Source organism: Falco biarmicus, chromosome 9 (genome assembly GCF_023638135.1).
Source record: "Falco biarmicus isolate bFalBia1 chromosome 9, bFalBia1.pri, whole genome shotgun sequence".
In the NCBI taxonomy this organism is placed as follows: Eukaryota; Metazoa; Chordata; class Aves; order Falconiformes; family Falconidae; genus Falco; species Falco biarmicus.
The window spans coordinates 4946318-4973327 of NC_079296.1; the positions used below are offsets into that span (position 1 = coordinate 4946318).

Genomic DNA, 27010 nt, shown 5'->3' on the forward strand with positions numbered 1-27010 from the left:
GGTCTGAGATTACTGAATATATTTTGATGCCCAGACATGGTGCTGTTGCTTCCCATTATTGACAAGGAGCCATCTTGAGACCTGGCTGATCTTTACTCAGGTGATGGCCATGCTCAGCGTGGTGTCTCTGAGACAGATCACCCCTCACAACTAAGAAAATCCCATGTTTTGCACAGGACTTTCCAGTCCCCTGTGGTTTCTCTGTCTTTAGAAGAGAGGTTGATGTTTGGCAGGTGATGGACACTACCTGCACCTTCCCTGGCTGGATGTGTCCTGCAGAATGAAGGGATCCTGACATCCTTCTCCTCCTGTCTGTCCCAAGTGAGCAAAATGCACCTGGTGTGCAAGGCCAGGGAGCAGCTGGGTCTTGTCCTCTCATCTATCGCTGCGTGTTGGGGAGCCTCTTCCTACAGGGGCTGCTGGTGAGGAGAAAACATGCAGGTAATGACTGTTGCAACCTGCTAACATTTGTTGTTCTTTGATAACTTAATATGAAAAGAAGCTAAACAGAAAATCTATCCCTGGCATGCATCTCCAGCTGGGATGTCAGCGCAGAGCCTTGGGAGCCACTGCCGGCTCCGAGGCTGGAGCAGAAGCACGGTAAGGAGGGCTACCGTGTCCTTTTAAAGACGAGCCTCCCATGGAGCTCCCCAGGGGTGAGCTGTGCCAGGGTCCCTCGGGAAGGGCTGTCACGGAGTGTGTTCAGGAAAGGGCAGAGCTCTGGGTCTTGCTGGCTATCCCCGGAGGGCGGCAGGTTGGTGCAGTAGCAGGCAGAGCGGCGGGGGGTGGTTGGTGCTGCCCCGCTCCCCTGCTGCTGCTTGTTTCAACGGGAGCGCTGCTGCGGGTGGGAGCAGAGATGTGCTACCGCGCATCAAGGCTTTTCTTTGCCAGCCTCCTCCTCCTGCAAAGACGTATGTGAAGAAGCGAGCTACGGTGCTTTTTCTTTCTTCCAGGCATTATTACACTTGGCAGAGTTGATCCTCACCCCTAGGAAGGATGGAGGCCTGTTCCAGCAGCTCTGATGGCGTGTGTACGCCCCTCTGCGTGGCTGGAGGTGGTGGGTACCTGAAGAGGCAGGGAGCAGGGGAAGATTTCCCTGACTGCTTTGTGGGAAGCTCTCGCTTTGTAACTCTGGGTTTCACTGAACCTTTGCAAAGAGGCTGGATGCACCTACAGCCACGTCACTGGGTCCAGGTTTCCTTGCACTTGTGTTGTCTTCTCCTGGTACATCCAGGATGGCTTTGGAGGAGTTACTCCTGGTCCTTGCTGGTGCAGTCAGGAGAGTGTGGCCTGGAGAAGCTGCTCTGGTGCGCAACATCAGCTGAGCCCATCTCATCCCCGCACATAGTTGCAAAGCAAGGCAGGAGAGCAGGGGGAGGTGAGTTGGGGTGACTCCCCAGGGTAATTTGGGGTTCGCAGGACAGGGCTTGCTCCCACACAGAGTTTCTCTGGGGAGCCTTTCTCCTTGGCACCCACGCAGCCTGCCCCCTTCGCTCCCCAGGACTTCAGTGCCCAGAGTGGGGGAGCCCTGGCGCTCACGTGCTTGCTGCAGGGAAGGTTTTGGGGGAGCCCCCAAAAGGTGAGTGCAGATCTGGGCACAGAGGCACCAGGAAAGACCCGACAGGGCCTTGCCTCGGCCATGCCCAGCCCTCACGGCAAGGCGATCCTTGTCCCTCTCTCGGCTGCCTGCCATGCCGAGGGTACCGCTCAGAAACAACCAGCATCACTGCGGTGAAAACCAGCTTCTGTCTCTATAGCAACAGCGAGGGATGACAGTACCGTGGGGCTGCCTGGCCTGTGTCCCATGTCCCCACCCATCCCTGTCACCCAACAAACAGGACAGGCTGTGGCTGGGTTACCTATTACCTCCTGGGGAAGGCAGGAGACCCCCAGCTCAGCCCCCCTGGGGACACAGCCACATGGGCAGCGGCACATGGGGAGCAGTGACAGTAAAACCAGGCTTTTCCACTGAGAAGGGACAATCTGCGAGGATGGTCCTCAGCTTTCGGTCCAAGCAACACTACCCTGGGCTGTGCCAGGGAGCCGGGAGGCAGCATGGTGCGGGATTCAGCACACTGTGCTGCACTCACAGGCACCCAGGGCCAGATCCTGAGTGGTTTTGCTCAGAGGCGAGGAGGGCACAGCAACACGAAGGGCAGGACAGTCTCCCTGGGCTTTGGGCTTTCGACCTGTGCGGGTGCCATCTGCCTTCCGGCCCTCAGTTGCTGCTGGCGAGGAGGAGCGTGGATGCAGCACGCCTCTGCCAAAAGCCCTGCAGCCTGAGGAGGGTGTTCTCCTTGCTCAGAGGGTGCTGGAGGGCTGGGACTGGGGCTCAGTGCCGGCAGCACTGCCGGACCATGGGCTCTCCTGGAATGTGCTGGAGGCATTGCCCAGCTGTGTTCTCCACTAGCCTGATTTAGCAGTGGCTGTAAGAAACGTCAGTGGGCCTTGCATGTGTGTGTTACTCATAAACCAGTGGCTGAGGCCAATAATTTTTGTGCCTCATTCTCCACTCTTCTGGTGCTCAAGCTGATGCTCACACAGAAGTTTGGCCCCGGCTGTCCTGGGTGAGCTTGAGCAGGACACCAGGGCTGCTCTGTGTGGATGCTCGCCACGGCCATGATGTGGCTGTGGGGCGGCAAAAGGACAAATGGTTTCAGCTCCTTCAGGATTTCCCAGGAATGTGAGTATCTTCCCTAAACCTTCAGATCCCCAGGTTCAGCCATGCAGGGCTCAGTGTGAGGCTTGGGGAGGAGTGGTCTTTCCCAAGCCAGGACCTCTCCGTCCCAGAAGAAATGAACAAGCCCTGACCATGGCATCTTCTGCCTTTCAGTTTATCTAAGAGATTAATTAAGAAAATGCCCCAGAGGAAGCAAGGGCAGCACATGGGTTCAGGGCTCTGCCATCAGCACCGCATGGGTCCATGCAGCCAGGAGAGTCCCAGGCTACAGTGGCGGTGATTTCATTTGTGACTCTGCTGCATACAGTGAAAGATTCCCCCTCCCCTTGCCCTAATGCTGATTATGCTCAGCAGCAAAAAGAGATTTTAATTTATTAAAAAAAAAAAAAGGGGTGCCAGGGCAAGTAGCAAATCTGGATTATATCTTTGGGCATATGGGAGAGTCACGTCTGGGGTGTTTAGTTCCCCCCTCCCCAACCTAAGCTGGTGTTTTACTCCAACAAGCTGGTTTGTACATTTGTGGCTGGGGCTGTGCTGAAATGGAGGTGGGACCTTCCAACACCAGGGCTGTGCTGCCCTCCCTGCCATGGGGCTGCTGAGGGGCTCCTCTCTGCTACCCCCCAGGAAGGGGTGGCTTGGTCCGTGTGTGTCCCCCAGGATGCAGCAGCCAGCGGGGAGGGCAGCGTGGGTGCTGGCTGGCACCCAGCGAGTAGGATGGCGGATTTGAGGGCTCGGCAGGAATTAGGAAGGCTGTTGTGTAACAGGTCTCCCTGCTGTAGCACAGGTGTGGCTCTGGTTCACCCCGTGCTGGGTTTTCTTGACCAAACACACTCCTTTTATTCCCTGGGAGTGTTTCTGAGGTGAGTGAAGGGACCCATGGTCTTAACCAGCTCCCAGCACAGCCCCGACACCGCTCCCTGCAGCACCAAGCCATGCAGGACGGCCCTGGCAGCCACAAACTCCCTTCTGGGGTTTGAAGGTTTCTCCCCAGTTAGGGAGAATCATCTGTGTGATTTTCAGTTAAGTTTTTGTATGAAAGTGATAACTAACCATGTCATTTCCAGGCTAAAAGTTTAATATATTGGGCAAAGCCTAAAGAAATGGGATGGTTCCTCCCTTTCATGTGCTTGCACCGGGGAGGGTGCTGTTGGAGCGGGGGATGCTGCAGGTGCAAGATGTGTGAACACAGCTGATGCCTTTTACGTGTGTTTGGTCATCTGAAATAAAGATGTGGCTGATTCCTGCCTTGGTATGGTGGGCTGCAGCCAGAGGCATGGACAAGGTGGCTGCAGGGTGGGAGCAGGGAAGATGTGTTCTCCCATACTGACCCCAAAGCTCCTGGCTGATGTGCCCATGTGTGAGTACACCACTGGATTTAGGGTAGTGCTGTGGGCTCTGTGCCCCAGGCAGGCAGGGATGGGGTTGTTGATTCGTTCCCTGCCTTGCTGGGACTCAGAGGCAGCAAAGATCTCTGTGTTCGTTCCCCAGGACACAAGAGTCGAAGCGGATTAAAGGTCCCTTGGCTGATCACATTTATTTCATTATTTGAGTAAAATCCCTTGTAAATACCGCCTTCTCCCCCCTTTTCTTTTTATAAAAATAGTAGGCAAGGAAGAATTGGAGATTTAGGAAAAGTTAATCTCAGCAGTCACTTGAAAACCATTAACCTCTCACAGCCTGAGCGAGGCCGAGCAGTGCCTGAGCCCCACTGCAGTGGGGAGATGCTGGATGGCCTGGGGGGCCAGTGGTTTCCCCAGCCCCCCCAAAGCAGGGTTTCCCTCAGAAAATCCCTGGTTCTTAGCAGGAAAGGCCTCTCCAGCTGGGCGGTATTACAGCCGCTTTGTTCACAGCTTGGCCATGATGAACTGCTAATTGTGGTGTTGGAACAAATTGGCTCAAATGCCCAGGCGAGGCCACAGCGCTCGGCGAGTAGGTCAGGTCTCGGCAACTGGGAAGCCCTGCGGCAAATGTTGCTGGCCAAGGTATTACAGGCTCCAGGCCATTGGAAATGCCAATGCTCTTGCCTTTATAGTGTGGTTCCTCTGAGCATCTCTGGAGGATGGGGATGGGTACCTGGGCATTGCACAGGGATCCCTCCCAGTTTTTCTGACAAATTTCAAACTGGTCGAGCTGGCATCCTTCCAATACACCCTTGCCCATGGGACCCTCTCTGACTTTCTCACTTCTCCCAGGACCAGCAACCTTGTGCAAGACCATCAGTGCTGGAAAGTCAGACCTGCAGAGATTAATTAAAATAATAGCAATGGGAAGAGAAGCTGAGAGCTACAGTGATGGATGTTTGTGGAACACTTGCCCAGAGACCAAAGTGCTTTGAGCGTTCAGTGATGTTTGTTTCCAGCCAAGGACCTGTGCAATAGTTAAACACACTTGATGCTCTGGTGATTAAGGAATCTGCTTCTGACATCTGGGTGCAAGTCCACTGCCAGGAGCTGTGATGCACCCAGTGCTGGTACCCTCTGCCCATTGGGATTTGCATCTTGGAGCTGCCAGCGCCGGTCTGTCAAGGTTTGCTTCCACTGACAGCAAAGGGGGTTTATTTGCTTTAAATCCTAAACCTAAAGTAGTGTATTAACAGCATGGTAATGCATAGCTTTTGTGTCCAGTGCAAACCAGGGGTTACATAAAACACAGATTAATGAGAATCAGCAAAACAGAGGAGCACATGGAGGGCTGCAGCGATGATGTCTTGGGGAGGCAGGAGGGAGCTGGCAGGTCCAGAGGGCGGCTGAGCGGATTCAGAGTGCTTCCTGGCAGGATTTGCTCAGTTATTGTTCCGCAGTCCCGATTCAGGACATTTCCTGAGCCAGTGTTGCTGTGATCTGTGGTCTTTTGTTCCTGGGTGATGACAAGAAGTCAGAAGGGGGATCTGCAAATTTGACTGGAAATGGCTGGGGGTTTTGTTTGTTTGCTTGTTTGTTTGTTTTTAGATTACATACATCATCTCTGCACCTGCAAACAAGGAAACAAACCACAGGCCGGAAGATAAAGTAACAAGCAGTCATCCAAAGGAAAGGCATGCTTTCACCAGGTTGTAAATGAACATCCCCTGGCCCCTATGTGGCTTGTTTCTCCTCTCCCATCCCAAAAAGCAAGGTGATACTTGGGTTATGAAAGGCTGGGGATTGTCAGAAACCCCTTCCCACTTTTGTTCCTCAGTGATAGGTGGGAGATCAGTGCTTGTTTTCAGGGACCCCATGTCAAACCCAGAGCAGCAGTGCCCTAGTTCTGGGTAGATAAGTTCCCTCTTGCAGACTCCTCAGCCCAGAAACATTCAAAATGTGCTGAAGGGGCAGCAGGGACACTAAACCAAACCCCTCCTTTGCAGCTCCTCAGGGCAGAGCAGAAAAGACGAGCAAGAGAGGGAAAGCAACAGGTTTCTGAGCACCTGCCTCTGCTTGTGACCTTCCCTGGGAGAGCACGACTGCCTCGACAGCTCTCCCCTCCACCTTACGGGAAGATGCCTCCCACCCTGGGAGGAAGGCACAGCTGGACTCCAACCATCAATCATGTCCCGCCGGGAAGGGCTTGTATGGGTTGTGGGATTCCTGGTGGGGTTGCTTTTTTTCAAAGCCTCCTGCAATAACAGCAACCGTTGCTCAGCTTCCTTTCCAGATAACCTTTTTCCTGCTGCCCAACATGCTTATCTGTTGCAGACAGACTGGCAGGATGAACCGGAAAGCTGATACCTTATCTCTCCCTCTCAAGGAGCTCATTTAAGTGCTGGAATGTGTTGCGATGGTAAATGATTGTTAAAATCCAAGTAAGATACATGGACCTAAGGACAGGTCCTGCTGGGAGGCAGCATCTAGTCAAAAGAGAGACTTGTGGGACTACAGCCTTTCCGGGGTCTCCCGGTTTTTATCTGCCAAAAGATGCATCGCTTAAAACATAAAGTATTTGTTTAAAATGAAAAAGTATAGACTGGGTTTCTGGCTAATCTGTAGGTTAATGCTGCAGGCTGCTCGCAGCTCCGCGAGGTTCACTGTGTCCCTTCGATATGGCTTTATCTGCGTCTCAGTTTACACATTGGAGGGACTATACTTCTGTGGGTCAGTCTTGCAAGGGGTGCAGCGAGGGTTAACAGTCAGCATGTGATATCGCATCGCACATATTCCTTGCTCACCCTTTAATCTGTACTGGTGTGGGAAGCAGTAAGATGCTAACACATCCATAAAGGTAAATAGGATTTGAGAGCTATCGGGCTAATTGAAATGAATGGGGCTCGGCTGCTCAGGCAGCCTTACACAACGAAGCGAGACCTCTCTGGGGACGCAGAAGTCGAGCAGAGAGCTTCAGCACTGCACTTATTTCAGCCACTGCAAGTGGCAGCTACAGCAACAGCAATTGCAAATGCCGGGGTTTGAAAGCTGTCATGACAGAGGGGCCAGGGGAAACCACCGTGGCTGGGGTGATGTCCATAACAGCTGCTGAGGAGGGGCAAGACAGGCTTATTTTGGTTCTGTCCTGGGTGGAAAAATAGATGGCGGTGCTGGGTGCCAGCCTGGAGCATGCTGCCAGCAAAAGCAGGGGTGCTCTCCCTCCCGATCGGCAACTGTCTCAGTGCACCCAGGGCACAGGGTGGGCAAAAGGGGAGCGGGGCCAAGCAAAACCACAGAGAAGCAACCCCATGCCAGTGGGTGTGTCTGGATCCCAGTGCACAGACCAGTGAGCAATGGGAGCTCACATCGCATGTGAGGTCCCTGCACCTCCCCTGCCCTGCCAGCACTGCCAAGGGCCTGGCTCAGTCTTGGGGATGGCTCTTGCTGCTCCAGCTGCTCTTGCACAGTAGTTGCTAGAGAAACTGCGTGTTGGCAATGCATGCTGCTACCACGGGCTGCTGCATCTGAAAGTTAATCTGTTCCACATCACCGACTACTTTTCCATAGCGATGCATAAGGAATTGCCATCCCAGAGCAGACCTCAGCATGTCTGTGTGACGATGCCCAGTGCTTCAATGGAAACACAGGTGACCCTGCGGCAGCCAGAATGGGACAATGTGCTTTCTGGGAGGTCTGCTCCAGTCCTGTGCTAGCTAGGAGCTGACCCATCCCCTGAGGCCTATCATCCCCTGTAAAACTCTTGAAATTAGACATTGCGATGTGCGTGTCTGCAGGATCCTTCCAAGTCTCTTTGCATCTTACAAGGACCTTGGCGATGTGATTTGATTATGCTGATGGGGAATGGGGCTGGTATAGCCACTATGCCCTGACACAGCTGTTCAGTGCTGTGTGTCTCTGCCCCAGCCCTCCTTGCTTACTTCCTTTAGGGCAGGTCTCGTGTTTTGGGGATGTTGCAGCTCCAGTCCTTGCCCTGCATCCCTGCTGGGTGCAGTGACCGTCAGCATGGGGCTGGGGTGCCCTGCAGAGAGAGCGAGGCCCGAAGGTGCCCAGCTCTGGCTGCAGCCCCCACCCAGCTTAGCAGTTGTCCCTGTCTATAAAAAGTAGGAACGGGGGGGATCCATCTGAGCTTCTCGGCGCCTGTGTCTTGTGATCCTGAAACCCAAGAGCCCCCCCTGACTCAGCAGGTTATTAATAACCCCCTGGCAGCGCCTGCCAGCCCTGGCATTGCCTGTCTCTCCTCCACGGCAAGGCGAGATGAGACACACACCCTGGGCAAGGACACGGGCTCCTTCCCGCTGCCCCCCACACCCCATCCCCAGCCACAGGGCTGGACAGAGGTGGTGTGAGGCTTGTGGAGAGCTCTGGAGAGACCCCGAGGCCCCTACACCTCCTGCCAGCACAGGAGATGCTCCTGGTGCTGCTAAAATTAGCCTCATTGCACCCTCGTCCCAGGTCCTTTGTTTTCTTGCACCTAAAATCAGCCCTGGGCCAGGCTGAAGGGCAAGGGAGTTGGGCTTCATGGACTGTAACATCAGTACCGCCGCCTGCCCCTTCCCTGGGATGGGACATGCTGGGTGTCCCCAGGTTGCCGCAGACCGCAGTGACACCTGGCTCCCGCGTCCATTTGGACAGGGTGGGGTCTGCCAGCCACCAGGTTTCCTTCTGTCTCTGCTGAACCTCTGGTCACAGCCTTTGCCTGCACTCCTCTTCACAGGTTTGCAAGGGCACAACAGAGGAGCCACAGGTCCCCTGGAGACCCCGCTGCTATGCTTGGGACCGGGGCAGTAAAGAAGAGCACATTCAGCAAAACTGTGGTGACAATACCATCTGGGTTTGGGCTATTCCAGGGGGAGTGCAGAGGCTGCAAGCAGCCTTCTGGGGATCCCTGAGCACTGGGGGTCACTGCGAGCCCTGGGGCACACAAACCAGAGCTGCTCAGGTCTCCTCTTGCCTGAGGTGGGCTGCAACACACCCACATCTCTGACATGTTATTAAAAAACCAACACTGGCCCCAGAGGGCTCAGTGAAGCTGCTAGGTGATTCGGCATGAGCATGAGCCAGGCTGTGTTTACTAGGGCTGGTGCTCATTAGCCAGGTTCATTAGCACTCCCTGGGTGGGTTTTAAATAGCAAAGCGGGAGCTGCCCTCCAGGTCTGGGGCAGCCCTGGCTGCAGCTGGAGCACTTTTCCTTCCCTCCTGCTTTAGTTCTTCCTTCTCTCCTCACCGACTTCTGCAGGCTGCAACGTGTAGAGGTGGAGGCTTTGCTCCCGCTATCATAAATCCCCTGGCATTAGAAGTAGTGACCCAAGCTCCTCTGATCACCCCCAAGAAGGCTGTGTCTTCTGCAGCCCATGGGCAGAGCTGGAGCTCTTTGCTGAGCCCTGGGGAAGCTCCCAGAGCCTTGACAGCTCCATCCATGGTTTGTTACCTTCCCAGTCTTCCTCCTCTCTTGCTCTCCCGCCGAGGTCAGCATGCAGACTTGTCCCTGCTCTTGATGGGGACCAGAGTTTGGGAAGGGGACTGGAGCCAGGGAAGGGGACAGCACTAACCTCTGCACCTGTACTCTGGGCTGCCCCAGCACCTTGGCTCCGCTTGGTGTCCCGAGACAGGGCACCTGGCCTCCCTGCCATTGATGTGGCTGTTTCCCTCCTGCTGTGCCCCATCATGAGGCCATGTGGATGGAAAAGGGAACTTCGCTGCAGCGTGGATTCATTTCATCTCTCCCTATTGCTCTTTCACCTCCTTGTCCTTCCTCATTTCCCTCCCAGAGCTCTCCCCCTGTTTTCCCTTCCTCTCCGGCTTTCTCACCCCCATTTCCCATCGCCTCCTCTACACCCCTGTCCTCCCCCATCTCGGCCCTGCAGCGGGTGAAGGGCTTCAGCCCACAGCAAGAGCACCCACTCGACGCCGCGGCCTCTCAGCACCAGCAGCGGGTGCAGGACCACCGCAACCGCAGATAAGCCGAGCAGGCTCTTTGCCCCCGGGGGAGAGATGCAGGGGACGGGGCTGGCTGCTGCCCGACCCCTGCCGGCGGGGTGCAGCCCCCCGGGGCCGCACGGTGCCTGGCAGCCCCGGGGCTGGGGCCGCAGCCCGCCCGCCGCCGCCTCCCAGCCTGGATTTGTCGCTCCCTCTAGTGGGGACGCGGGAAGATGTCGCCTCCGCCCGGGATCCCGGCCCCGGGAGGGCGGCCCGGAGCCCCAGCCCCTCGGACAGCGGCGCCCCGGGCCGCGGTGCACCCCATGCCCGTGTTACAGCCCTGGGGAGCGGGGCCCCTCGCCCCGCACGCCAGGGGAGCCCCCCCTGAAGCTGCACCCCGCGCCCGGTGGCTGCCCCGAGGGACGCGGCGCGGGCAGCCAAGGGTCTGCGGTGCCTGGACCCCCGGGGGCTGAGGCTGCGGTAGTGAGCGCCCACTGAAATATTGAGGAATTGTGTTAATAATTAAAGAAGAGACTGAACTCCAAAGGGACTTGGTGTGATCTCATGAGACAGAAGGGATAAATCCAGTCGTGAGAAAAAAATGCTCCCTCAAGCATAGCATTATTTTATAAATTCTCCAAGAAAAAGGGAATGCTGCAGCTCTGGAGATGTTCCAAACCACAGCCTTTGCTTGAGGGCTCTGGAAGTGAATCCTGCAGCCCCTGTTAATTGCAAGTTACATTTCTGTCTCTGCACATGAGCAGGATTCACAGGCTGGCTGGGCTGTGATCATCCTGTCGCAGATCAAAGTCAAGCTTGTCAGGGACAGCGAGAGTCTGCTTGCTTGCTCTCCCAAAATCACTACTTCTCATCAGCTTCATCGTTCCCTTTGGCAGGGTGAAGCAAGATACTTTTGAACTGTGAAACAACAGCTGTCTCGCAACACATGGAGTGGAGGGATCGGATGGGTGTGATTGGAGGCTGGAACCCTGAACCCAAACACGTCTGTGAGTTCACATTCCTGCCACATCTGTGGTCATTACAAGGGTTTCAAGGTAGCAAAAAAAATATTTATATGTTAGTTTAAACCTGGACTGTATATGCGGCATTGCAAAATCAATTACTTTTAAGTACCTTAAAACCCTTTCAATAAATTTGGGGAAAGTATGGATTTGCCTATCCTCTTTTCCATTTTGGGGAGGCTCCCCCCATCTTTGTCAATGCAGGTCTTGTGACTAACTCCAGCCTCAAATATTTGGCTGAGTTTGTCCCCAAAGTAGGCTGCTGTTTTCACGATGGGATGTACTAGAGTGAATGAAATGGTGTTTTCGAAGGAGAGTGGGGTTTGTTGCTAAAATATCCAGATCAGCTTTGCATGGGTTTGTCTCTAGTGTTGTTTGGGATAATTGCTGATCTTCAGATTTAGAGTGAAATAAGGCTGTTGTACCTACTATGATTTACTGTGTACCTACTATGATTTACTATGTACTTACTATGATGTACCTACCTATGATTTGCCTACTCCAGCGGTCTGCCTATGAATTGCTATGAAGTCAGACAGGCTGATCTAACATAGGCATGGGCTGCCTTTCTCAGAAATATTCCATGTGGTTTGAGATACAGCTTCTAGGACCCTATGTCATATAACTGGGTTCCCTTATTTGTCTTGATTTTTTTTTTCCTTAGGCCTTTGAAAAAGGGGGCTTTGACAGAGCAAACAAAGGTGCTAGCTACAAAAGCAGATGCTCCTAACGGTGTTTTTTCGTGTGTTCTAGGAGGCAGTATTGCATTGAAAAAATAGCTCTTCACCTGGAAAAACTTTAGTACTTGCCCCTCTGCCTCCCTGTTTTCTCCTCTTTTCTGAGTGTGCTGAAAACTCAGCATGTCACCAACAACCTCTGGAGTCTTTTGAAGAACACAAACTGTCACGTTATGAGAAAGATGCAAAGTGCTGCTTGAATTTTTCTTGAACCCCTTGCTATTTAGGCATCCAAGGCTGTATAAAGGCTTCCAAGTGGATGTAGTAAGAAAGAGCTTGGGCTTTAAAAGCTGCTCTTATTAGCTTCTGAACAGCACAGCCAATGGAAAAATCACCAAGGCAGGATGAGCAGAAGCAGTGGTCTTGTTTTGCAGTTAAAAAAAGTTAAAACACAGGGGTTTTTTGCAGTTAAAACACAAGGAAAAACTAAAGTCATGGCTGATGAAGTGTCTCCAAAATACTTGCAGTATCAGACAACTGGTACTTGGTTCTCATTGCAAACAAAGCTGAGCGCTAAAGCCAGCTGAAAGCAATTCGCTTCTTATTGGAAGAATAGTTTCTTCCTTTTAATCAGCTCTGGTTTAAATTATTTCCTTTTCTAGTGCCTTAAATAGTCATTTTGGTTTGTCCTTCAGGCAGCCAGCATTCGCTCACGAAGAATGGTGTGGGTCTGCAGACTTTAAAAGGACAAACAATAATCTGGCAAACAGAAATACTTCAATGGCATCTCGTTTTTATACAGAGCCTGCAACTCCCATGGGCTGCAAAGGAATAAAGAAAAGAAATGGCCGCTATCTGACCCAGCAGCTACAAGGAGCAATAACTAACTACTTGAATCTGCTCTCATTTGGGAAATCGGGGGGCAGGGGAAAAAATAGCAAACAAGCCCGCAGCTGCGGGCACCCAGTCTCCTCTGCTGTACGAAGGAACTGGTGGCTTTGTCCTGCCTCGATGGTGAAACTTGGTGGACAGTGAGAATGGGACCATCTTAACTAAAGCCCTTTTTTCTTACACCTGCTTGTAAAGTAAATCTTTGTATATATATAATGATTCAGCAATCTCAAGGCCAGAGATGGATTCAATACCCTGTGAACTGGTCAGCTATTCAACAAATGCTGGGGGAAAAAAACTAAGAGACTCTACAAACTGTCTCTGAGAGCAGAGCTATCACAATTGCATTGCAAGACACCAGATACTTAAAGCAGATGCACAAAGGGGATCATGCCATGAGTTTGTGAGAGTGAGTGTAGTATTGCAGTCTTTGCTTTCCCAGATCACATTTAACCCAGTCTGGAGTAAAAGCCAAGACTCCCGGGTTTTCATCTTTTCCCATTCTTAGTATTTCATACTCCGTTTCAGCTTAGAAAGGTCAGAGGCTTCAGCTTCCCTCATCATAACCACCTCTTTATTTTTCTCAAAAACAAGTTTATGAAAACATCTCTATTGATATTAGATATCAATATAGATAAAATATATAATATATATAAATATTATAAACTAAAATAAAATAAGGGGGGTGGGAGTGAAATAAACCTTTTATATTTGAGACCCAATGTCCCTCTGTTCTATTAGAAGTCTAGCTTTCAAAGAATTTCTTTATATTTGGATAACACAACATCATACATGGGATTACAGAGAACTGCCAGGGCTACTTATGTCTTCTCTCCCACCTCATATGTGACAGCTCAACTCTACTGATGCTCTTACTGACTGGGTTTTGAGTTCGAAGGCCCTGTTCACTTAGTTGCAGGCTTGAATTTCTCTGTAGCTGTCTCAGATGAGCTAATGAAGTCAGTGCAGGCATGAGGCATTCTTGATTTAGACACAACTGAATCTGAAACTGATTTTCATGTTTCAGGGCACGAATCAGCTCCTACCTCATGGGATTAGAAAGCATATTCTCTCATGGACAGGTTACTCCATGACCACCTCATGTTTCTTCTGCAGCAGCTGATGCTGGCTGAGATAGATGGAAAACTAGGACTGTGGCCTGACCCAGCAAGGTAAATGTGTACTTTGTGTGGGCTGAATGGCTTCTGGATGGGGAACTGAGTAGGATCACTTTGTTTTTTCCAAAGGGATTGTGGAGTTTTGTGAACGGCTGTGAGGGCAGTAAGGCCCTGTCTCATGCTACAGGCTGCTGTTTACAGCTGAGCGAAGTGCTACCAAAATGGCACAGGAGCATTTAGCCTTCAGTTGGCTCTACTGTAAATCACCTTGCATGATGCAAGGTCAGGGATTTATAGATTCAGAGCAAATTTTTGTAGAAGCTGTAGAATATAATAGTAATTCTATTATTTCTAGCAAGCCTTAGACCACAAGATATTTCTGTAAATGCTAATTCTATACTAGAGCTGTAAGCCCTCTGCGATGGTTACTTTCTGTTTGACAGGATTCGTCATTAGTGGAAGGATGAAGCACATAGCAGGGTTCTCCTCTCACTTGTAATTAATCCTGGGAAGAGGAAACAGGACTCTTCCTGCTCCAAGTGAGTTTGACTCTCTTGTCCATAGGATAATTTGCTCTCTGAAACAGATCAAAAATCAGAGTGGGTGAGCAGTCCTTTCAGAATGGATCCTGCACAGAGTTGTGCATTGAACTTCATCCAGGTGAAGACTGTTCATCAGTCTCTGCCCAAATCTCTTCTCGCTGTCAACGCTCCTCCCTCACAGTGTTGTGGGTCTAATCCCACCGTCTCTCATCTTACACCAGTTGTTTTGGTTTATACACAGGCAGGCAAAAGATGGTGCAGGTCATTTGAAGAGCAGCACAGGAACTGATCACCTTTTGCCAAGGTCTGGTGGTGTCCCCATGTACCAGGCTGCAGTGGAGCCATGCTCTTCCCTTTGGTGGTGGGGACAGACTGTGTCCTTTCACTGTTGAGATCATGCCCAGTTTTGAACAGTGAGATGAAGAGAAGCCCAGCCCCACCACAGCCCTGAGCCATAACACTTGCAAAGCTCCATAAACTTGGCCTTGGCACACTGCTGGGAGCAGGTGGAAAAGCCATGAGTTTGTGGGGACTGCAGCGTACACACCTGGTAATGCATGTAGGCTTGGCCTTCATTTGTTTACTTTGGCCTTTTGATCTCCACGACAGGTTGCATTAGTTTTGTCTTTAATTGGCACATGTGTATTCCCTTGGCCTTGGGTTGTTGCCTTGGAGATGCACAAGAGACCTTGGAAGAACTGCTTATTACAGCAGCAGGTGTGCATAACGCTGACCTGGACAAGCCTGTGTGAGTCACCTGCTGATGGTGTGGGTTGTAGGTGGCTGCATGAGTCACTGAAATTGAGGGGATCCCACACTGCCTGATCAAAGCTGCCAAAGGGCAGCTTTAATGCCTTCGGGTGCTTGTTACTGTGCATCAACAGCGTGTGGGACAAGATGGTTCACTCTCGCCTTCCTGCTCAGCTGACGTGAGATGGCACGGTGCTGCGGAGTAGGGTGGCTGAATGTGAAAAGCAGCAGCCCGAATCAGAGGCACTCTTTGGAAATCTGACTGACCCGTAGTTTCTCTCATGGAGTACAGCGAGGTTTGTACGGGCAGGAAGCAAATTAGAAGAGCTATTTGTGTGTGTGTGCATGTGTGTACTTGACCGATGAGAAAAGAAAAACTAAATATGCCAGATTAATGCCCCAGCTGCCCAGTGAGTCGGTGTAAGTAGGAGTTTGCTAATGTCAGGAACGAGGGGGGGCTCCTCCATGCGAGAGGCTATAAGGAGGGACATGGAGGGCACGGGCGTGCTGGCTCTTAGACAGAAAAAACATGCAGGAAAGTTGAGATGAGACACCAAAGGGGCAGGAGTAGAGTGTAATACTTTGATATCCAGAAAAGGAGGGGATCTGACAACCAGATGATGGTTTTCAGCAGTGCTGGTGTGTCTCTTGGTAGCTCAGTGCCTGGCAACTTCGATAGCAGCACAGATCAACTGTAGGAACATCCCATATGGTCCAGAAAGCTGTTCGTGCATTTCCTCCCTCTGCATTACTCTTGATGACTGCTTGAGATCAGACACATCCCTCATGAGCCTCGATCCAGGTGCTGGGCCTTATGCTGTTCTTGTAACCTGGGGAGAGGTGGGGGCTGTTCCTCCTGAGGCACCAGGGAAATGTGCTGCAAAATCCCTGTAAAGCCACCTTCCCTTCAGGGCAAGGGCACGCAGGGTGACCGCACATGGCTGGTGACCCATGAGCAAGCTGAAGAGTGCATTTGCAGGAAGCCAGCTATTGCCCAGGTGCTTGTCCCACACATATATTATACACATACACACGTATATATTATGTGTATGTGTGCACGCCATTTTTGCAAACTGCTGCACAGTCCCTACGAGATAAATGCATGCATAGCTGCAGTCTGGCCTTTCATCACAAAATGCAAAATGTCACGCTGACAGACACTGGTGTGAGTCTGCAAGGGGACAGGGAAGGAGAATTAGAGGGAGACTGGCCTGGCCTCCAGTGTAAGGAGACCACATCTCCCAAGCTAGCAGAGATCCTCTGGGCAGAGGAACTGCACTTCACAGCAACTTCTACACCACCACCTGTGGTGCCAATTTCTTGCTGGGAATGTGGCTCTCATTTTCCCTGAAGCTCTTTTTGGGCCCGTTTTGCCCGGTGAGGTTACTTGCGTTTTATGGCTTGGTAGAGTTTTTTGGGACAGGAGCGACTGCCTTGCTCTACTGCATTCACTTCCATAATCGTTAACGAGAGAACAAATTAAAGGGTATTTCTGGACTGAAGTCCTTCCAAGGGGCAGCTCCTCCGGGCTGCCTTTGGACCCGCTGCCCGAGCCCATGGAGGGGCGCAGGGAGCCTTCACTGGTACCTCCTGGTCCCGCTGGTCACCCCACGGGCCCACCACACCACAGGGGGGCAAAATCCTGAGGGAAAAGCCCCTGGGAGGAGCCCCCCCTGCGCGGTGGCAGGAGCTGGGGAGGCTGCAGGAGGATGAACCCCGCAGCCGTGAGCTCGGCGTCTCCCTCAGCGCCGAGCGCGGCGCCTCTGGGCTGGCGGGAGCCGGGCTGCGCTGCCCGCCCAGCCCCGACGCCTGCGTGAGGGGCCGGCCACCCCGCCTCGGCGCTCTCGGGGAACATCCTCCCCCGGGGCTGGCCGGGCGCCTGCTGCGGCCCGTGGGGTGCGGGGAGAGAGGGGCTGGGGCTGGAGGCAGCCGCCATGGCCGCGGCTCTGCCTCTTGGCTCGGCATCCCCCTCCTCCCCGCTCCATCTTAGGCCGGCCCTGCGGCGCCGGCGGGGCCCTGCAGGCGGCGCTGTGCGGAGGGCGGCGGCGCGGCGCCCTCCCGCGCGGGATTGACAGGCCGGGCCGGGGGAGGAGGGGGAGGAGGAGGAGGAGGAGGGAGCGGCAGCGAGAACCCGTATCGCCCCGCAGCCCGCCGCCGCCGCCGCGCAATCCGCCGCCATCCGCCGCGCCCCGCGCCCATCGCCCCTCCGCACCCGGCTCCCCAGGCACTCCCGGCTCCCCGCCACCACCACAGGTGGGTATCGGGGGCCGGCGGCGGCGGCGGCCGCGGATATTTGGGGCGGTGAGTGGGGCCGGGGGGGAGGAGGAGGAAGGGGAGGGAGAGGGAAGGTGGGACGAGGCAGCCCTAAAATGGAGCCGGAGCCAGCGGCTGCCTGCGGCTGCAGCACCCCGCGGCCTCCCGGCTCGGCCCAGCGCGGGGGGAGGAGGCGGCGGCGCGGCCCAGGCGGGTCCCCCGGGCCGGGGGCCTGGCGGTGGGGGGCCGGAGGGGCCTGTGGGGGCGGGCCCCCCCTCCCTGGCTGCCGTAGCCGCCTGTGTTTATTGTGCGCCCCCCGCCCGCCGCGGGGATGGAGGCGCGGGGGGCCTGGCGGGGCCCGTCCCCGGTGAGGGCCGCGCCAAGGCCCGCGGGGGGCTGGCGGGGGCCGCCCGGGCCCGTTGTCCGGCCTCATGCCCGGGGGGGGCGGCGGGTGGGTGCCCCCGTGTGCGGCGGGGCTGGAGCCGCTCCCGCTCCCTGGCGGGGCGCAGCCCGGGCCGGGGGGCGCAGGGGGGAGCTCCCCGCCGCAAAGGCAGGTTGTTTTTCTTCAGCGTCTGGAGTGTGACACAAAGATATTTTTGTCGCGCCGTGTGTGTGTGGCTGAGGAAAACAAGGGGGGGGGGGCATCCAGAAGGCTCGGCCGGTTTGTTATTGTGCGGGAGCCTACAAAGGGGCTGCTGGGGCTGAACTGCGGCTTGGGGCTTGGGGCGGGGGGCGGCTGCGGGGGCGGGGGGGCGGGATGGAGTTGGTGTGCTTCGGTGCTGGGCCGGCTTGTTAGGTAGGTTGGAAAAGCTGGTTGTGTTTTGTTTGTGTGTTTTGGTGAGGAAGGAGTTTTTCATCTCTGTGGGAGCAGCTGCGCTGGCAGGCTGGGGAAGGGCTAATGCGGGTCCTGGGACACAGTGCTGGGCAGTTTCGCCGGGGGGGTGGGTGGTGTGGGGGTGTTGGGGGTGAACTAGGAGGGGGTTTTCGTTAAGGTGGTGACAAAAAGCCACTCGTCCCCCCCCTCCCCCGGTCAGAGCTGGCAAAAGGGGTTTGAATGAGCTAGGAGTCGTGGGGCTTGTTAGGAAACTTGGTTTGGTTTGGTTCCGTCTCCTGAACTTGCAGAGAGTGAGAGATGGTTTTGAGTATCAACTCATCAAATATGTATATATTGATGTTATTGGCGTTTGGGGTGGTAACATATGATAAACGTTTAGGACTTTAGTAATTTTGTATCTTTCTAAGCACAGGTATCAAGTATAAGCATATTGCAGTGTCTGCATCATCTGCTGTAGTCTGCTGAGGAGGGGGTGGCATCCTGCCCCTTCCAGGGCTGAACCAGGACTGGTTTGTAGTGGAACTTCTGTTTGTGTTAAGCCTTGTCTTACAGATGTACCTGGGGCCCCCACTGGAACGGGCCCTTTCAGAAATAGCTGGTCCCTGTCTTAGGGAGCCCAAGTTTGGAGAATCGACTCCTCGTGAGTAGATTTCTCTGATGTAAACTGGCGAGGATGTTACTTTTGGACCTGCCTTTTCCACGTTCACTTGGCACTGGGGTTAGTTAAACCCAAGAGCCCTAAAATCTACTGCTGTTGGTCGTGGGCTGGAGAGTAAAGTCACCTGGAAGAGCTGAGGAGGCTGATAACCAGATTCTGGAAGTGGAATTCAAAGAGGGGGTAGAAAGTGGAGGTTTTGGGCTGACTTCTCTCTGTAGAGTTGGAATGGCTACCTGCATTTTTCACTCCGAACGACATATTGTAAGTGGGCCTGGGTTTTATCAGGAGCACATCTGGGGTCCCTGATATCTTCGTAGGTTCATCATGGGTGATGCTACTTCTTTCAGGACTGTGGCCTAAGGTTTTTCCCAGTTAGCAGAGTCTGGTTTTGCGGTATGATAAACAAGACCTCACCCATATGACCTCATTGAAGTGTTCTACTATTTTTCTCACAGGTAAAAAGTTCAGATTAAAAAATCAAGACAAATAGCAAATGCTGTTTGAGATTGCTGCTTTGTTTGTGTGTAGTTTTGTTGAACACGTGTTTCTCTAAGCCAGTATGAGTACATCTGCTGTTAGCAGTGTTTTGGGTTTGTGCTTAATTTGATATGTATTTTGAATAGAAGTTGGTTTCTTTTTTTTTTTTTTTTTTTGTTGGGCTGGTCTGCTTTTTTGTGTGGCTTGAGTAGACTGGATTTTAGAACTCTTTCAGCAGTCTTCACTGATAAAAGATATTTCTACATGACTTGAGCGGATACCTTTCTTTTTTTAAAAAAAAAAGTAAACTACGAGTTTTATGTAGGTTTCCAAAGTTGTCGTTCTGTAGTGCCTTGGTGCCTTGTTTTTTCTAAATTCAGAGAAAAATTTTTATTTGGTTTTACAGTGCATTTTTTTATGAACTGTGGGCTTTTTTTCCTGTGTGTGCATGAGAGCGTAAAAGTGAAATTTTGCCAACTGGCTGAAGCTGCAAAAGTAAGTAAATAGTCCATACAAATGCTGGAAAGGAGATGCAGGGTTTAAAAGTATTTTAATTTGACTAAATGTGAGTAATGTTCCTAAATAATTTTTATAGAAATGATTTAACTTTGCAGTGACGTTTTAATAAAGCCTTTTATTAACGCTCTTTGTAAAAGGTAACTTCAAAGGCTAATTTACTTGAACAAACCCTTTCTAAAAGTAGGGGTGGCATTAGAGTCCATATTTGTCTTACGCACCTGAGTGATGCTATAAAGACAAACAATCCTTAGTCCTCCTGTGTGTGGCACTGATGCTGTTGCGTAGCACCTGATACCCATACCGTATCCTCCTCATCCTGCAGGGTATTGCATCTGAGGTGTAACGGGGGAATATGAGAACCATGGTTTTGGCATGTCTGGTAGTGCCTCCAGTTTGCCTGAGCTGTACAGTACAGAGCCTGTTAGAGCACCCATTACAGAATTACCTGACTGTTCAAGATTCAAAAGTGTTGGCTGCTCAAGGCCTTCATTGTACTTAACTATTTGAAAGTATTTAAGGGCGAGCCAGGCTAACTTTTAAGTGTTCCTGCATTGAAAAGAATAGTAAGCCATTTCTTTATTTTCTTGTAGAATGATAGGATGTACAAAGAGATTTTTTCTATAGTGGCATTTTCAGTTGTAGTTGTGTGTTTTATTGTTGTAGGAATAGAAGCAATATGAACACGAGAAACTTACTGAATGAAGGATGGTAACTTTAGGGGAGGGAGGGAGAGGGCTGGACCTCTCACCCCAGCTCCTTTACTAGATTCCTTATTTATTCTGCAGGTTGGCAGTGGGGCTGTTGTCTCAGTGGGCCTTGCTCTTCAGCTAATTGTGCCTTGTAAGTGGGCTTTGTTTTTCAGTTGGCACTGACTCATTCTCCTAATAGGTCGATAATTTCATAGCTCTTTATCACTAGTTTGTCATTTGGAACAGAAGAAATACTGTCAGGTATCAGACAATGAGGTGAAAGCACAGTGAACAGGTAAAGGCTGAGGAGGTGCAGCTTGCTACTTTGCAGAACATCTTTTTCTAACTGCTGACATTAAGTGACTTTCATGACAATGTGCTCCTGAAAAGCATTCTCCGAAGGGGGTTTTGCACACACATGCAAAACCCATCTAGTTTGGTTGAAGGGTTGTTCACAGGAAGAAAAAATGGGGCTAAAGCAGATGGTATTACAATGTTAAGCCTCACTGAAATGTAGCTTGGACTGATTTTTAGTTTGTAACTTGTACTACTAGTACTGCGGAAGTTCTCTGTGTGCACATGTGTGTCCTGTGCAGAACTAACTAAGAAACTTGAGGTTGAGCCATTTATTTTGGAGCAGAGCTGTTTGGATGTGTATAGCTGAAAATCCTGATACAGTTTTTTTATTATTATTTTTCGGTCTGGGAGGATTGGAACCATAATTGAAGTGAACTGGAGGTTGGTCTCTATTTACCTCTGGCATTGATTGGTTGTGAAGCTGCTTGACTTGCAGTGCAGTGGGATCTGTGAGGACAGAAGGTGGTTTTGAGGTGTTAAAAGGCATATGTGCCGTTCTGCAGGAGGTCTTTGTACTTACAGCCAAAACGCAGTGTCTGTATTTTGGTTCTGAACACCTCAGTTTCCAGGAAAGTACTGGTAAACCGGAAGGGGCGAGAGAGTTCAAAGTTACATCTTTAAGAGACTATGGGTATTAATTTGTGGAGAACTGGTGAAACCTATCATACCTTGAGTGAAAGGGAAGAGGGTAGTAAACAAGCAAAAGTGAAAGAGGAGCTGAAGGTGAGCCAGTCTGAAGTGCAGAGAAATACAGGAAAATACCAGGCAGAAAGCGAGGACTTGCTAACAGCACCCTGGGATCCGGCCAAGAGGACCACTGTGTTGGACTGTAGTACTTCAGATGTCCACAGGGCTTCAGTTAGCTGTTGGGAACATCCTCGGTAGCCTTTGTATTTCACGTGAGTAGCACTTAAGAGGGGTAAACTGTGTACTATTTGCAGAGTTAGCACCCTGATGGAAGAGATTTGGTGGAGGAATCCTCCTTGGGTAGCTGTTGAGACATTTTAGACAGGAATTGTAGTGATGGTGCTGCAGGGAGTGAATAGAGACAGGTTTGAAGACTATGCATGGGGACTTTGCCTCCCCCAGGCACTTCTTGTGTGGGAATATGGTGATTTTTTTGGAAGAGTTCTGCTGTGGGGTAGGTTCTTCAACTGTTCCTACCTGTATGTGGGCTGGGAGCCCGTACAAAAGCCTTGAGTGCTCTTGTTCAGAGTTTGGAGTGGGCTGTGAAGCAGGCAGGGGAGTAGGGAGGTGCTCAAGAAACCTCTCCAGCTTCTTCGTGGCTGGAATAGTATGAAGTATGGTTTTATCTTTTACTGAAATAACCAAAAAATCAAGCTCCCACCTAGCAGTTGAAACTTCGCAGACCGTCACTTAGCAAATTCATGAGATCTGAATGTTATGTTGTTTGTCTTCTGCATCTGAGCAAAATGTTGGCTTTAGTGGTGCCTGTGATCCTGTTGCAGTGAAAACGGTGTATGGGATGGTTCATTTAGGAGGTGATCGTGGCATTCCCCGTCCCAGCATGCAGACCTGTTCCTCCAGAACGCCTCTGAAGCAGGGCTTCTTCATGCTGCTGCTGGCCCCACAGCGTTAGGAGGGTGGTGTGATTCAGAGGGTGGTTTCCAGCTCCAGCAAGCGGGAGATGAAGGGTCTGTTTCTTGCTCTGCCACTCAGCATGGCTGCAGAGTCCTGTGGTATCATTTTCCTATTTGCAAAATAGAAGTGATGATGCTTACACACCTTGTCAGTTACCCACTGTAAATATCTATGTAAATTAAAGCATCTGTGAAATGTTTTCACTTCCTGTCTAGTCCAGATGCCCTGTGCATAGTCTGAGTTTTTTAGCTCTCCAGAAAAGCTAAAGCTACCTAAAGCTCTCTGAAGCTCCTTTCTTCAGAATACTGAATCACACCGCATGTAACATGGTTTCTTGCCACCCTTGTGCCTGTGTCTTTTTCCCATCAGATTCCTGTTAGCATCCTTGGCATTCATGTGTAGCGCAAATGGCTGCTATGAATAGGCTTCCTGTAAGAAGAATTGCTGTGCAATGCTGCATTGCCCTAGTGTTGTTGAAATTGAGGAACCTAGAGGAATACTTCCTTGGAAGCTTCAGCATCTGCAGTGTTTATGAACTGCAGGCTTGTCTGAAGTGCTTGTAATCTTCCTAATGGTTTGAACCGGCTGTGTCGGTCTTGGTGGCTGTGGGAAATCGGAGAAATCTGGTAGAGAATGATGTATTCAGCTCTTGCCAGGGCAGCTTTGTACCCTGCAGTGTGTGTGCTGGTGCTGGCCTGTCTGGCTGTAAAGGTGCCTGCTGGAGGAGCTCCCATCAGCGCCTTGGGGAGGAACAGGACGTGAGGGTTCTGCTCTGCAGGGGTGTACAGGAACCTCTCCCTTCTGTGTGCAGTGAGGGATTGGCATTTGCTGATTAGTATCATTGGGTTTTGTCTCTAGTCTTTTTCTTCATAAAGGTAACCTTCTGTGTGTAACTGTCGTGGTTTAACACCAGCTGGTAACTAAGTGCCATGCTGCTTGCTCGCTCCCCCCCTCACCCAGAGGGTTGGGGAGGAGAACTGGAAAGGAATGTAAAACTCAGGGGCTGAGATAAGAACGATTTAATAGTTGAAATAAAAAACTCAATAATAATAAAAATTTTAACAGTTATAATGAAAAGGAAGGAGAAAGGGAGAAGAACAAAATCTAAAGGGAAGGGAGAAAACAAGTGGTGCACAATATAATTGCTCCCCAGCCAGTCCCTGAGCAACGATCAGCAGGCCCCTGTTTGTATTCTGTGATGTCCCATGGTATGGAATACCTCTTTGGCTAGTTCAGGTCAGCTCTCCTGGCTGTATCCCCTCCCCATTTCTTGTGTCCCTCCAGCCTTCTGGCTAGCAAGGCTTGAGAAACCAAAAAGTCCCTGACATTACCTAGCAGCAACTGAAAACATCAGTGTGTCATTGACATTGTTCTCACACCAAATCCAAAACGCAATACTGCAACAGCTACTAAGAAGAAATTTAACTCTATCCCAGCCAAAATCAGGGCAATAACCTGAGTAGGGGCTGAGGCTCTGAAGTCAGTCAGCAGACAGCTGGAGAATGTGGAGCAGTGTTACCAAAGCCCCAATCTGGTAGTGAGGTTCATTTGCACAAGGTAAACGCCCACCTCCTGATTGCAGTGTGATCCTTCCTGAGACTGCAGAGAAAACAGAGCTGCTTACTCAACAGCTGATGGCGTTTGTGTGGAAAGAATCGTATCTATTCCTGAAAAAAGAACTGTTAACCTGAAAGACTGCAAGCTTTGCTCTGATTTCATTTTTTGGAGCTGTGACATCTCTGATGTCCTCTCGACTTGTTTGCTCCAAAAACTACGTTTATTGCCAAGAGATGGAGTAAGTTGCTGAGCTTGGGACCAGGTGAAGGATTTGTGAAGTTTTAGTGACTTCACTGGAAGAATTTCTCTGGGCAGTCCTCAGAATCCATCTGTTCTCTGGCAGCAGTCAGTCATGGTCCTTCCGCTTCTTCTTCCCTGGCTGTGTAGGGCTCTCCAAGGTGAGCTGTGTCTAACAATTTGGAGACTTAGGTTTGGGTTCTGGATCTGGCAGCACAGGTGTTTCAGCTATGCAACTCTTGCTGTATCTCACCTGGGTTACGTGGGTATCATCACTGTGATGATTTTCAAAAGTCTGTGTGGCAGAAGTGTAGGACTAAGGGAATTTCACAACCGTAAAACACAGTGGTGGTCCTTTTAGTTGTCAGTGATGGAAGAATCTTTACCTTGCACTGTCCTGAGGCCTGGTGCACTGGCCTGACAACAGTTTGCGCTTGTGTGGGTGCCTCCTGCCCTCTTGAGCCCCTCTGGAGCAGTGACAGGGTTAGGTCCGCTTTCTGTGCCAGTGGACAATCTCTTCCACTGGAAGAGGTTGTTCTAGACATGGTGGGTGCTGCTGTAATGCATTCCCTCCTCATTTGATGACTCTTTACAACTTGCTGCTTTGTGATCAAGAGCTACATTTTCTTTGAGGGTCTTGGTAGGGCAAGTTTAGGTGGCTGGGGGAGAAACCTGAGCTCTGGGACTTCTAATGCTGTCTGTGGTGTTAGCTGAGCAAACTGTTCCTCTACCTTATCCAGCCTGTAAAGTAGGACTGATAGTACTGGCCCTGTTACCCATCAGGAGATCCCGATGAGCTATGTGTGGTCTGTTACTGTTGCTTAGATACCCAAATGCCCAGTTTACCTTAAGTTAGTTGAACGTTGCCAGGAGCTTTTTGAACAGATTTTGCCAACAGAGCATTATACCAGTGATTTCTTTTGTATTTGGATTTAAACTGCTTGCTCATGATCAGCCTCTTGCTTTGGCATTGAGGGAACAAGGTGTATCCGCATATTCTCCATGGACATTCAGATCTCAGAGGAACCCGAGTGGGGCAGAGGGGAAGGCAGGAGGAACCCAAACAGGGCCGAGTGGAAGGCAGAATAACTTGGAGGCTGTAGGTAGTGTGCTTCAAGTCTGGGACTTGGTTGTGAAGGAGCCAGAGCGTAAGTACAACTCTAAGGGTAAAGATTTGCATTTAAATTACGCAGGCAGCTTGTGAAGATCACTAGGTCACTTCCTTTTCCTCTTACACTAGAGAATTGGGGCCTGGATTTGTTGAGACCACAGGTGGTTCTTGCTAAACTGAGCTGCACTATCCTCTGTGAGTTTTGTCTCCAAAATGTGAAAAAGCAAATAATAGGCTTCTTTATTTCTATTGTGTCTTGCCACAGAAGTGTCTACAGGAGGCCACAGCTGCTGAGCCTGGCAAGGTTTATGTATAGGTGCATCAGAGTCAATTTGTGCTGGGTCTCGTCTCGTTTAAAACCTCTATGGCCTGGATGAGAGGGTAACAAGTGCCTTGTTGGTAGCTGGAGCTACCAAGTTGCTCCATGTGGGATACCTTGGTGCCTCTCTGCAGTAATTGGTCATTGATTCTGGAGGGTTATGAATGACCTGTAGCGCTTCCTCTTGGGCTGGATACAGTTATTCCTTCCTGACAAGCTGGCACCAGCAGATCAGTTCCTTCTCTACAGCATGATGGGGCAGATGGGCAGAAAACTGTCTTTATTTCTTCAGAGGGCTGTTGAAGATGGACCCTCCTTTCAAGGACAGAATTAATTGCACATCTTGGGGTTTTTGCTGCTTGAAAAGGAGAGGGAGTTTCATGAGCACAGGATCTTGCGAGTACTTTCTGTGGGCTGCGGACCAGCTTTCTGACTGGATTTTTTTTGCTCTGTACCATAGTCTTGCATCCTCAGGATGAAGTATTTCTTTGTCTGCATCCTCAATTACTGGAGGTCAGGGCTCCTTTCCATGGTGTGGCATTGTCTGTCCGGCCCTTACAGAAAGGACCACAGAACTCGGTCATGTTTTTGTATGAATAAAATTGAGCTCTTCTCCAGACTCCAGTCTGCTTTATCTGTTTCACAGCAAGTTAAAATCCACCCTTTCTGGCTGCTCCTGCCTGCCTTCCCAGCACTGGGAAAGCTGTTTAGCAGAGAGGTGAGACTTTTATATTTACAGGCCAAACTTGAGGTTATAAATACTTGTTTCCTCTAGAAAAGTGCAGCGTTTCAGTAACGGTAGTTGTGTTCCCGGTCTTTTGGTACATGGATAAGAGGGGGCAACAAGTGAGCTTGATGAAGACAGAGCTGAGAAAAGGAGGTGAGGTCATCTGGCAGGACATGCCCTTTCTGCCCCCCTGTTGTCATGTTTTATCTCTGCTTGTAGAGCTCCATGCCACAGAGTTTATGATAGGTACACTGTTAAGAAGACTGCCTCTCCTCTTCATGGTCCTGCTGCGTGTCTCAAATCCAGGGTGGCTTGGCTGAGGGAGGCCTGATGATGGGGCTGGCCAGTGGGCAAGTCTTCTGGCAGACAGCCTCCAACAGTATTACTTGGCTAACAGCATACCTTTGTAATAAGTCATGGGAGATGTGATCCTGGACTCCCATTCCCTGGTTTTACAAGGAGACAAGGTTCATGGGAGATGCAGAGAGAAGCTGGAATTGTGCAGAATTAAAAAAAAAAAACGTGTTACGGGCAAATATACCTATTCAGCTAGGCAAGGAGGGTCCCCCCTTGTGAATCAGGATATTGGCTGTGGGGTATCTATCTTTTCTCCGCACTGCAGACTGCTGACTTGCTTCTCCCTGTCTGACAGGATTTGGTGCCACGTTCAGGATCTCGGTAGGCCCCTTTTCAGGTGTACTAACAAACCTTG

At 51.1% G+C, this 27010-nt stretch overlaps 1 protein-coding gene and 1 long non-coding RNA gene across 16 annotated transcripts in view; both read left to right on the plus strand.

Annotated features, from left to right (window-relative positions):
- The first annotated feature begins 6772 nt into the window (after positions 1 to 6772).
- Positions 6773 to 10160, plus strand: LOC130154601 (uncharacterized). Its single transcript, XR_008823794.1, has 3 exons — positions 6773 to 6877; positions 7588 to 7667; positions 8756 to 10160. It is a non-coding gene; the product is annotated as an uncharacterized LOC130154601 (long non-coding RNA).
- A 6891-nt stretch (positions 10161 to 17051) lies between these two features.
- The window catches only part of PRRC2B (proline rich coiled-coil 2B), a 53113-nt gene continuing 43154 nt past the window's right edge, over positions 17052 to 27010 (plus strand). For 10 of the 15 annotated variants that reach the window (XR_008823803.1, XR_008823802.1, XM_056350853.1 and 7 more), the window contains exon 1: positions 17052 to 17258. The gene's annotated coding sequence lies outside the window, so the exon portion shown is untranslated. Of the gene's footprint in view, positions 17259 to 19612; positions 19676 to 27010 lie in introns of those variants that run through there. The other 5 variants (XM_056350864.1, XM_056350865.1, XM_056350854.1 and 2 more) reach the window with 4 other exon arrangements.